A 12004-nucleotide genomic window follows, 5' to 3' on the forward strand; every position below is an offset into this window, starting at 1 on the left:
TGTTCAAGTAGAGGTACTTTTTTCAATAGCCTTTTTAGAGAGATCACACGTGAGTCGTGTCAAGCTGACAGTTGTTGTTGTTGTTATTGAATGACTGACAGTTATTTTTGTTCAGTATTGTTTGACATTTCATCGTGGAAAGACTTACGCCTGCACAATGTTTACAAATCGTTCAACTTTATTACGAAAATTCACGTTCTAAAAAGTTTATGTTTCGCGAGCTTCGCTCAACTTATGGTTAACACAATCGGCCTACTGAGCGTATCTTATATCTCAGGGATTACTCGACAATTTGAAAATTACGAAAATGGGACCACAACGGAGCTCCTTGTACAATGAATGCCTTCAAGGTGTAACACCTCCCATAAACAAATTGTCGAAACATCCACCCATATACAGATTAAGAAGACTTCAATGCGCCTCCCCATAAACCTAATTTAATGATTTTCGAACAGACAGTAGACCCATCAAAACCCTTGAAATCATTTTGAACACAAATAAATCAGAAAAGCGTTTGTAGGTATCTGGAAAAATATTTAATTTAAATGAGGAGGTTAGATGGAAACATATACCTATGTTGATGGCCTCGACACTTCAGACTATCTAACCGATTTCGAAATGTTAAGGAGTCGATACATCAAATTACTCCAAATGGAATTGCTCTAGATATCGAAGAATAAAGCCACAAACATTATTTCATTGTTAAATGAAAGATGTTTCAGCTTATGTAATACAACAGAAGTCATAGTTTAGCTTTATTACTATATAATAGTATTCCGTCAGGATCGGGAAGGACCTCGTCAAGCCGTTCGATACCAAACGAGGTTTCAAGCAAGGCGACTCCCTATCGTGCAACTTCTTCAATCTACTGCTGGAGAAAATAATTCGAGCTACGGAGCTGAATAGAGAAGGTAAACTCTTCTACATGACTGTACAACTGCTGGCGTACGCCGATGACATCGATATCACTGACCATAACAACTGCGCCGGTTGTTCTACTTTCTCCAGGCTGGACAAAGTAGCGAATCAAATGGGTCTGGTAGTGAACGAAATATCTGTTGTCATCAAATAAACAATCGACGAATACAACAGTCGATGGAACGATGAGCTGTAGGGTATATACGACGACATTGAGACAGCGGATGTGCTGGCTACGTCATGCCATTTGAATGGATGAAAACACTGCAGCTCTGAGAGTACTCGACGTAGTACCGGCCGGAGGAAGCAGAGAAAGAGGAAAATCTTTACTTCGGTGGAAAGACCAGGTGAAGAAGGACCTAGCTACACTTGGAATCTCCAATTGGCGCCAAACAGCGAAAAGGAAGAATGACTGGCGCGTTGTTGTGAACTCTACCAACGAGAGATTTTGTGGACTCGTCAAAGTAGTGGAGGAAGGGTTTCGAAAAGAATTTACGGAAAACAGAGGCGGCTGACAATAATTTTGTAAACACTTCCTAGAAGAGTGGGAAGAGTTGCGATGATGACGACAAATCTTGTATTGATCGCTAAGTGTCCTGTAATTTATATTTGTTTTTAACATTCATTTTTAAATTCAATAAACCAAGTGGAAAACAGAATAACAAAAAAAAAATAACAAGTTAAAATAAAAATATAAAAACAAAGTGGCAATATGAAATAGGAAAAGCACAATAATAATTTAGTCTTTTCCGTCTTACGCAAGTCGAAATACCTTCCTAAATATTCTTGAAGATATAGTACATGTATTCACACGGCAGTTTAATAATTTCTATATACATATACATACATATATCACATGCTACATCTACTTATTGCGCCAACCGACTTGGATGAGTTTATCCATTCGTCTGTCATGCATGCACAGATTCTTCTTCTTTCTTTCTATTTCACGTCCTTGAAATATTCCACAAATTGAAATTTTTTTTTATGTTTGGCATTGCAATTCAATTTTCGTGTGTATGTTTGTGCATTTTTATGGACAGATCTCTCTTCCGCTTACTTAAAGGCTTATTACACCTAATGATGTGCGCTCATTACGTATCGTGTTTGTTGTTTTTGGGTCGCTTTTTTATATTTTTCTTTTACATTTCACAAAACTTAACAGCAATAATTGAGGTAGATCAAAGGCATAGCTGAGATTTTTGTGCAATATTTCATAATTACCGACACATATTTCCTACCGCAACGATGGACTGAGCATGATTTTCTTCTTACAGCTGGTAATGTTTAGAAAATCAATGATCGAACTCACCATCTACTGATTTCAGGGTTTTACAGCAGCGAAGAAAATTAGGTATGGGTTATGAAATATCGAAGTATAGATAATAAACCAATGACTTTCTTCTTTCTTCTTCTTCTGCCATGTGATCCATAAAAACATTTTTAAAACAACTCAGTAGTTGCAAAACATTTGATATCGTCAAATATAAATTGCACCTTAGTTTTGAAGAAGTACGAAAGGACTAAGTTTGGATGGAACCGAACATTTTAGACTCTCGCAATTTGAAAAATTCAAAGGCGCGGAAATACTTCCAGGTATATTAAGAAGTAAGGAAGAGCTAAGTTCAGATTGAACCGAACATTTCATACTATTGCAACTTTCCTGGACTTAATCCAATCGGGATTTATTCCTTGGATTTAATCCAGGGAAGTACCTTCAGGTGAATAAGGCCTGTTAGTTATATGGGGTCTAGGGCGAGATCTCATCCGAAATATACACCGTTGTAAGAAAACACGACCTATCAATTTTTTAAGATAATACACGATATATGCGATTAAAGTCACCCGGAAGTTCGAAAATTTTTATTAACCCGATTTAACCCTTTTTTTTTAACACAGAGATACTATTATCAGGGAAAAATTCTATCTGAAATTCACTATATGTAGATACTGGCGTCCAAATATTCGAATCGGTCGGACGGTACGTTGAATTAGGTTGGTCACTTGCATAAAACGAGTACTGCTTTTATTTATTTATTTTAATTAAATACTGAAATTCTGCTAAATTATTCTAGCCACGTGGTATATAAATGGTATAAGGGTGCTCTATTGGAACCGGTGTGAAGATTGGACATAGGACGTGGCACCGCCCACTTTTTGGTGAAATCTCATAGGACCCGACCGCCCGATTTCGACTAAATTTAGTATGTGATATTTCTTTGTCACAGTGTGAACATCGGACTACAATCACAACTACTTCCATATAACACAATTTAAAATTCCATTTGATTCTTTCACGTTCCAGTACACAAATTAAGATGTAATTGATAAAACGGAATAAAATTTTGCGGTATAATTCCTTTAAAGTATTCCAAATGTCCAAGCCCTTAGGTACCGAATATGTGGACCCCTGTACCTATAGTTGACTTTTGATCGAAAAAATCGGTCATTATGTGAGATATGCAATAGAAATTCAGACAGAATCCTTTCCAGACAATGGTATTTATATATATCGAAAATGGGTTGAATCGGCTATTGCGGCTAAAATAGATACAATTGGGCGAAAACTTGATCCTCCCTCCATATAACTATTACCAAGATTTTCGAACATCCACTTGGCCTTGCTCCATATGATTGGCGATTGTGTGTAAGGTACCTTAATGAAAACCAGTGAACATATTTTTGAGTATGTGGCATATTAGTAGTATGTGGGATGAGCAAAAATAGATAAAATCTGGTCGATACTACCCCCTACGCACCCGAACTTAGCCCTTCCTTCCAAATGTGCGTCGGTAGGTTTTGTAATATTTGCGCTAAGTAAATTTGATTGTGTACATTAAAATTCTTAGAGTGTGACTCCGTACCACTTTTTCAAAAGTTTTTTTTCCCCATAGATGACCTTTGCTGCTGCGATCCCCTGTACCAAATTACAGTTCTATATCTATTAAAGGCATTTGATTAATGACGTTTTGTGGGCGAGGCAGTGGTCCGATTACGGCCATTTACGAACTTTTAATTTTTTTATCTAAATTTTTTTACTCAGCTTAAACGGACGGACGCAAAGACAGACAGTCAGTCGGATAGTGATATAAAAATGATGCGAAAGAATTAAACATTATTAACTCAAAGGATGGAAAGTCCCAATTTCATTTTGGATTAATGGTATGTATATGGGAACAGAGAACTGGGATAATATGTGAATCGGTATCGCACATTAAACTATGGTATATGCTGGAGGATGGAGTCATGTGTAGAAGTTCACGCAGGTGAGGAAAGTTTTCTAAGCTTTCTATTCACTTGGGAGTGGCCAGAAACGATTCTTTTACATATGGCTCAAGCAGCTCTCGACTTCCGATCTTAGACCAAGTATACTTTGGATAGTCAAAGAACGTCCGTTTGAAGGCGAATTAAAGTGAGAAGGCGAACCATCCTTCCCCAGGGTTGTGCGCTGGGTTTTGGTACCCACCACGTAAAACACGAACCCCAATGAAAAGGAAGCAATAGCTTCGGATGAGAGAGCCTCCTTTTGATGAGGATCGTGGCAAACACATTAAGGATTACGATATAAGGGCATGCACCTGAAATGTCTGTCCCTTATTTGGGAAGGTGCCGCTGCCCAGCTGGTTGATGTCCTCGCAAGAGTAAAGGCTGACTTCACCGACGTCCAAGAAGTGCGATGGATGGGACATCGCAGATTTGCGTTTACGCTCCGACGGAAGAGAAGGACGATGAGAGCAAAGATTTCTTCTATGATAGTTTAGAGCGCACCTAAGAGAGCTGCCCCGGCCATGATGTTAAAATCTTGCTTGGCGACTTTAATGTCAGGGAGGGTTCAAGTTATAATCTTTCAAAGTTCATTAGTAAAAGAAAATAGTCCGACTTAAAAAATATATGTAATAGAATAGAATATTTCCTAGCATCGGAAATGGTGTTTTCTTAAAGACAATGCTATAGAAAAATTTATTTAATATACATATTATTCCAACTACAGGGCAGTCTAATGATTCTGTCAGGTATTCTTACAAATCACTGTCACGCCCAACGCAAACTGAAATAAATACTTGGCAACCAATTATCCAAGACAGAAGGGAAATATTCATCATTTTACTCTGTAGTATAAACATACTCGTATCTTGCTAAAAATAAATACTATATCTCTGACACTGAAAATATAGTTGTTTACAAGCAGAAATTTAAATGGTTATAAAAACTTTGTATTATTCTTTTCAGTAATGTTTTTAAATAAGTACAAATGTTCCTAAGTATAAATATAAATAATTATTCGAAAAATAAACAGCGTGACAATTGAGATGAAAAGAATTACGTATGGAATTTAGTAGGTGTGGCACCAAATGGACAAACAGCTGAGGCGAGGAGCAAGGAGTGTTGTTTTGCGAAGCAAAGCCAAATTATCGAAAATATTGCCAGCAAAATATAAGTACATATATTCATGACAAAAATGTATCTTGTCAGACAACAACTTTGTAGACCCTTGATAGAGGGAATTACATACCTAAGATGACAATTTACATTTTCCCAATCTTTTCACAACTATTTATATCGGGTGATTTTTTAAGAGCTTGATAACTTTTTTAAAAAAAAACGCATAAAATTTGCAAAATCTCATCGGTTCTTTATTTGAAACGTTAGATTGGTTCTTGACATTTACTTTTTGAAGATAATTTCATTTAAATGTTGACGCGGCTGCGTCAAGGTGGTCCATTCGGAAAGTCCAACTTTGGGCAACTTTTTCGAGCATTTCGGCCGGAATATTTTATCGACAAATTTTGTTCAGCGATGAGGCTCATTTCTGGTTGAATGGCTACGTAAATAAGCAAAATTGCCGCATTTGGGGTGAAGAGCAACCAGAAGCCGTTCAAGAACTGCCCATGCATCCCGAAAAATGCACTGTTTGGTGTGGTTTGTACGCTGGTGGAATCATTGGACCGTATTTTTTCAAAGATGCTGTTGGACGCAACGTTACGGGGAATGGCGATCGCTATCGCTATCGTTCGATGCTAACAAACTTTTTGTTGCCAAAAATGGAAGAACTGAACTTGGTTGACATGTGGTTTCAACAAGATGGCGCTACATGCCACACAGCTCGCGATTCTATGGCCATTTTGAGGGAAAACTTCGGAGAACAATTCATCTCAAGAAATGGACCCGTAAGTTGGCCACCAAGATCATGCGATTTAACGCCTTTAGACTATTTATTGATGGGGTTACGTCAAGTCTAAAGTCTACAGAAATAAGCCAGCAACTATTCCAGCTTTGGAAGACAACATTTCCGATGAAATTCCGCTATTTGATGCCTGAAATGCTCGTGAAGTTGCCCAAAATTGACTTTCCGAATGGACCACCTAAGACGCAGCCGCGGTCAACATTTAAATGAAATTATCTTCAAAAAGTAAATGTCATGAACCAATCTAACTTTTCAAATAAAGAACCGATGAGATTTTGCAAATTTTATGCTTTTTTTTTTTAAAAAAAGTTATCAAGCTCTTAAAAAATCACCCGATATAATAACCAATACAATGGGTTGTCAAAAAAGTCTTGCGGTATTTTTATTGAAATTGAAATGAATTTTTGATGAGTCATGCCCAGCTCTTGACCGATGCTACGGCTGCTACTAAGCCGGTCTCTTTCGACCAATTCAGCGATTTTATCGCAATTTTCGATGACAGGCCTTCCGGAACGTGGCGCATCGAACCACCAGAACGAAAACGTTGAAACCATCGTTGTGCGGTGGAAATGGAAACTGTATCGGGTCCATAAACTGCACAAATTTTATTGGCGGCTTGAGATGCATTTTTGCCTTTATCGTAGTAGTACTGTAAAATATGCCGTATTTTCTCTTTATTTTGCTCCATGTTTGCGACGCTATAACTCACGAACGACTTGAAAGAAACGACAATTAATCAAACACGTGTTAGCGCGTGAAATGAGCTTTCCAAAAAGGTATAGCATGACCCGATGCGACGAATAAAACTAGAACTACGCGCATTCAGCGCCAACTAGCGAAAATACCACAAGACTTTTTTGACAAACCATTATAACGTGTGATCCCAATAGAGGTACTTTTTTCAACAGCCATTTTTTGACAGATCACGCGTGATTCGTGCCAAGCTGTCGTGTTATTTTTGTTCAGTATCATTTTGAATATCATCATTGAAATACTAATGCCTGAACAACGTTTTCAAATCGTTCAACTTTATAATGACAAATTTACGTTCTGTAAAGAACGTGTTTCGCGCGCTTCGCTCAACTTATGGTCAGCATAATCGACCTACTGAGCGTACTATTCGCAACACCATCACCCATCTTGAGACCCAGCGTTCATTATTGGATAATATTCGAATAGACCACGTCCAGCACGCGGTGAAGGAAAATAGCAGCCGTAGCTGAGAGTGTCCACAAAAAGCGTGGATAGTCGATTCGGTGCCGTTCGCAGCAACGCGTACTTACTATACGTAAGTGGAACGACTTGAATCATTTTATGTCGAGATCTTTAATTGAATGTATAAAAAAACGATATGTAGTGCAAGAACTGAAGTAGATCGACCTTCTTAAGCGACATTGCTTCTCTTCTATGGGCTTTTCAAAAGCTCAGCGATGAAGCCCTTTTCTGGTTCAATGGGTACGCAAACAAGTAAAATTACCTCATTTGGAACGAAGAACAATCTGAAGAGTTTCAGCTTTGATTCAGACGTTGGAGCAAAAGATCACTCGTGTCTTCGTCGATTTCAAAAAATGAAAATGAGTTGCCTTTATGACGCGATGTCTGAATTTGGTATCCCCGCAAAACTAATACGGTTGTGTAAACTGAAGTTGAGCAATACGAAAAGCTCCGTCCGGATCAGAAAAGATCTCTCCAAGTTGTCTAATACCTAACTAGGTTTCAGACAGATGTCGTCGAATTAGCCCGCTCTGCGGCAGCGTTCAAGATGATGAGGATACAATCATGAATTGAGGTGCGATACCACACTATAAAGGAGTTGCTCCGCATGGAGGACAGAGTGGAGAGGGAACAGCATTGGCAGCAGACAGCAGGAATGCGCCATGCAAAGCTACTTCTGGGAAGGTACAAACTTACAAGGTTTAAAGAAATGATCAACCTCCCCGAGACAAATTCCGCCTCTTTGTCGCGTTCTATACAAGGCACTGCAGTTCAGGTAGCTTCTCCAACATGGTCATAGTCTTTTGCGTAAACTGCGGGTCTGCGACATGGAACAGGAAACTCCAGAACACCTAATTCTGGACTGCCCAGCAATTTGCAGAAGCCTGGACAGGGATTACATCATCTCAGTCGCACTCAGCAGGCGCCTGGAATTGTTCAGCATGCTGGACCTTTGTGACCATATGTGATATAAGAGAGGGCACACTAGACCATAGGTCGCAGTGCAAAGCCTCAATTTTCTATCTATAGCTTAGAACTTAGGCGTGATTCAGATCGGCTACCTTCAGAAAGGCAGAGCAGTCACAGGACACTACTATGCCTAATTAATGACGCGTCAAAGAAAATAAGACCACATTTGCTGAAGAAAAAAGTGCTGTTTTAACATGTCAACACATCGGCTCACATTTCTGCGTGACCAACTAAAAATGGTCGAATTAGTGATATGCTCTGTGGGTCAAATAATTAAATAAATAAAAATAAAGTCAATTTTCAACAAACGAAGCCTTGGGGCAAGCAAAGTCAAACCACGCAATTGTATTTCTGACATGAGAAATGCTCTCACACAATCCATCAGCCATTAATATAATATGTGGAAAATAAACATTGTAGAAGCCTCTATTTGAAGGGTACATGTTTAACATGTACTTCGCGATTCAATTATTTTTAAAACACACGCACACACACTAAACTGTTCATTTCAATTAACTAAAGCATCATTTAGAAATACATAAATATATCTTCGACAAATTTCACATAATGATATATGATTTCAACACATGTTGATGTCAGCACCTAACAATGCATTTCACAAAAACGAAAATAAAAATAGTCATACCTAATATATTTTCCAAATTTTCAAACTTAAAATAGCCGCAATAAGTTTTGCCAAAATAAATAAGTTCCAATAAGAAAGAAACGAAAAAAAAATCGCATAAGTGATGCATAAGCTCATAAGAATATAAGTATATGAATGGAAAATTATTATATCTGTTATGCAAAAATCATACACACTTCTTGAGGTAGATCATATATTATACATACATATGTAGGTATAGGTAAATCTGTGAGTTTCCCCACTCATAAGTCACTCTTTGGTCACGGGAAGACAAATGAGAGAAGTGATTAACTGGCAACCACCATGTGATATTTTTAATAAGCGAACACACATCTCTACTATATGTATATACTACATGCTTATGCTCTACTCCTTCGACCAGTCACACATAATTATAGGCGAGTGCGTCAGGTTGACTTGGAAACGCACTCATTCAAACATTCAAATGGGCAATAATAAGAATTTATATGCTATTTGCATATAGCGCTTATTTATTTACGAGTAAATAGTGCGGCAAATTTGTCTCAAGCCACATACATGCGTACATATTTTTATGTATAATTTTGGTGTGGGCGTACAATTTCTCACTTGACTGATATGTTATGCGTTTTCATGCGAAAATTTTCACTCAACACGTGAGACATTCGGAATTAATTTTCATTCGTCAATACGACGGCAGATAATAAGTGGCCTTCTATTGGTTTGAAACGGTAATTATGAAGTAGAAAGGCCAAATGCAAATTGTGTGAAGCGTAATTTTATAAGAAAATTTATGATTAAGTAAAAATTATTATTATTTATTCTAGTACAGAGACCCGAATTTCGAGTGTTTTAGAATCGAGGCCAAATTTCGTAAGGATAAATGATTTAAGATTGGTCGGTGCGTTGTATGGTACATTATATGTACATAGATATGTACAACTATCTCTATTATAATTTCCTCCGATAATTATGCTCATTTTTATAGTTTAAATTGTTGAACTTTTTAGTGCAACCGAGATAAAAATGTGAAAGAAAGAGTATAGTATTTTGTTTTCAATATTTGACTTCAAATTCCTGCTTTCATAAAAGTCTGTATCGGTTTGGTCCGATTTGATTAATAAATGCATTATGTAACATTCGCAACAAAATTTTGTATACTCTTGTAACTTGCAAGAATCAAAGCCAGGGAAATACCTTAAGGGGCTATACCAGTGTGACACTTTCAAAAAAAAATTTTTTTATTTGCTTTTTCGATAGCTTATATTTCCATAAATATCCTGTGAAATCGGTAATGTCGTATCTTGAATAGTTTTTGGATGGCAGCGTTCTAAAGAGCGACCGCTCCGAGGTGCAAACATATGTAAGTGAAACTTTAAACGCGTTTTTCTCGAAAGGACATTTTTCAAAATTGCTGGCGTCATAACTCAACGAGAAATTGACCGATCGACTTCAAATTAAAACTGAGTATTTTTGAGTACAATGACCTACGATCTTTTTGATTAGTTGAAAATTATTAATTTGGCATTAAAAAAACGACAATTTTTTACCTAAAAAAACTATTTTTTTTCAAAGTTACGCCATTTTGTTACTTATTGATATTTTTCAAAGATCGTAGGTCATTGTATAGAAAATATCTTTAAGTTTAATAAACTTTTAAAATTTTTTTGTTTCAGCAACTCATTCGGCCGGAATCATGCCAGCAGTTGGGGCACTTTTTTTTGGCACCTCCGAAGACAGCCCATAAATCCGTTATTTTCCAACATTTTTGTAAAAAAAAAATCTCAAAATATAGTTGAAAATATACCTTATTACGTTCAAAGAAGTTCGAATTATTCAATCGCATACTTTTTCTTATAAAAATTCATGAAAATCGCCAATTTTTAATACGTCGCACTGGTATAGCGCCTTAAGGTGCAAAACGTCACCATAATTCACAATAAGACTTCGACTTAGAGAGACTTCGAGTTATGGAAGGAAATTTGTATGAAATTTGACTTTTATTGCCAATTCAAGAGTTCGAGTTATGGAAGTTCAACTGTATAAAAAAACAAAAGTCATTATACTCATGAGTATAATATATGGGAGTTGAGTTGATTAACATGATTTTATCTATTTTTGCCAATACTACCTTCTACTAATATGCTACATACTAATAATATGTTCCCTGTTCATTAAGGTACCATCACCAATCATATGGAGTAAGGTTACCCGGATGTTATGTTTTTTTTTTATATGGCGACTAGGTCAAGTTTTCGCCCAATTCTATTCATTTTAGGCACAAAGATAGAGTGTTATGGGTAAGACATGCTCACTGGACGAGTTTCATTAAGATAACTCACATATTGGCCGATATATGCGGTACAAAAAGTCATCCGGAAGGACGATTCAACCCATTTTTGATGCACAGAAATACTATCATCAGGTAAATATTCTCTCTGAATTTCAATTGTATACCCCAAACATTGACTGATATTTTCGGTCAAAAGGCCACTTTAGGTACTGGGGTCCAAATATTCGGTACCTAGGGACTTTAAAATTTTTCGCTGGACTTTATTAGAGATAAGTTGGCATACTTTAAAGGCATTATTCGTGCATAGTTCTATTCCGCTATATAAATTGCTTCTTCATTTGTACACTCGAAAGGAAATCAGATGGAATTTCAAATTGTGTTATATGGAGTGGTTGCAGTCCGATTTCGCTCATTTTCGCACTGTGACATAGGAATGTGTGAGAAGAAAGCCACGAACTAAATTTGGTCGAAATCGGTCAAGCAGATCCCGAGATATGTGATGTTGCCGAAAAGTGGGCGGCCACGCCCATTGTCCAATTTTTACATTGACTCCCTTAAAGCCCTCTCATACCATCTCGGAGGTAAAATTTCTCACGCTTTAAGTTGTTTTCAACAGTACCGTTAAATGGGGAGAGGCGGAGTTATCATCTGATTTCATCCATTTTCACACTGTTGATAATAGATCTTATGAGAATTGTCCTAAGCGAATTTGGCTATTGTAGCTTAAATGATTTAGGAGTTATGTACATTAAACCTATTAGAGGACTGGACCATGCCCACTTTTTCAAAATTTTCAGTT

The 12004-nt window shown here is 37.1% G+C and overlaps 1 protein-coding gene across 2 annotated transcripts in view; it reads right to left on the bottom strand.

The window, feature by feature from the left end:
• Positions 1-12004, bottom strand: part of LOC126754008 (troponin C) — a 41629-nt gene that overhangs the window by 15885 nt on the left and 13740 nt on the right. The window lies entirely within an intron of this gene.

This window comes from Bactrocera neohumeralis, chromosome 3 (assembly GCF_024586455.1).
Source record: "Bactrocera neohumeralis isolate Rockhampton chromosome 3, APGP_CSIRO_Bneo_wtdbg2-racon-allhic-juicebox.fasta_v2, whole genome shotgun sequence".
NCBI classification, from domain to species: domain Eukaryota; kingdom Metazoa; phylum Arthropoda; class Insecta; order Diptera; family Tephritidae; genus Bactrocera; species Bactrocera neohumeralis.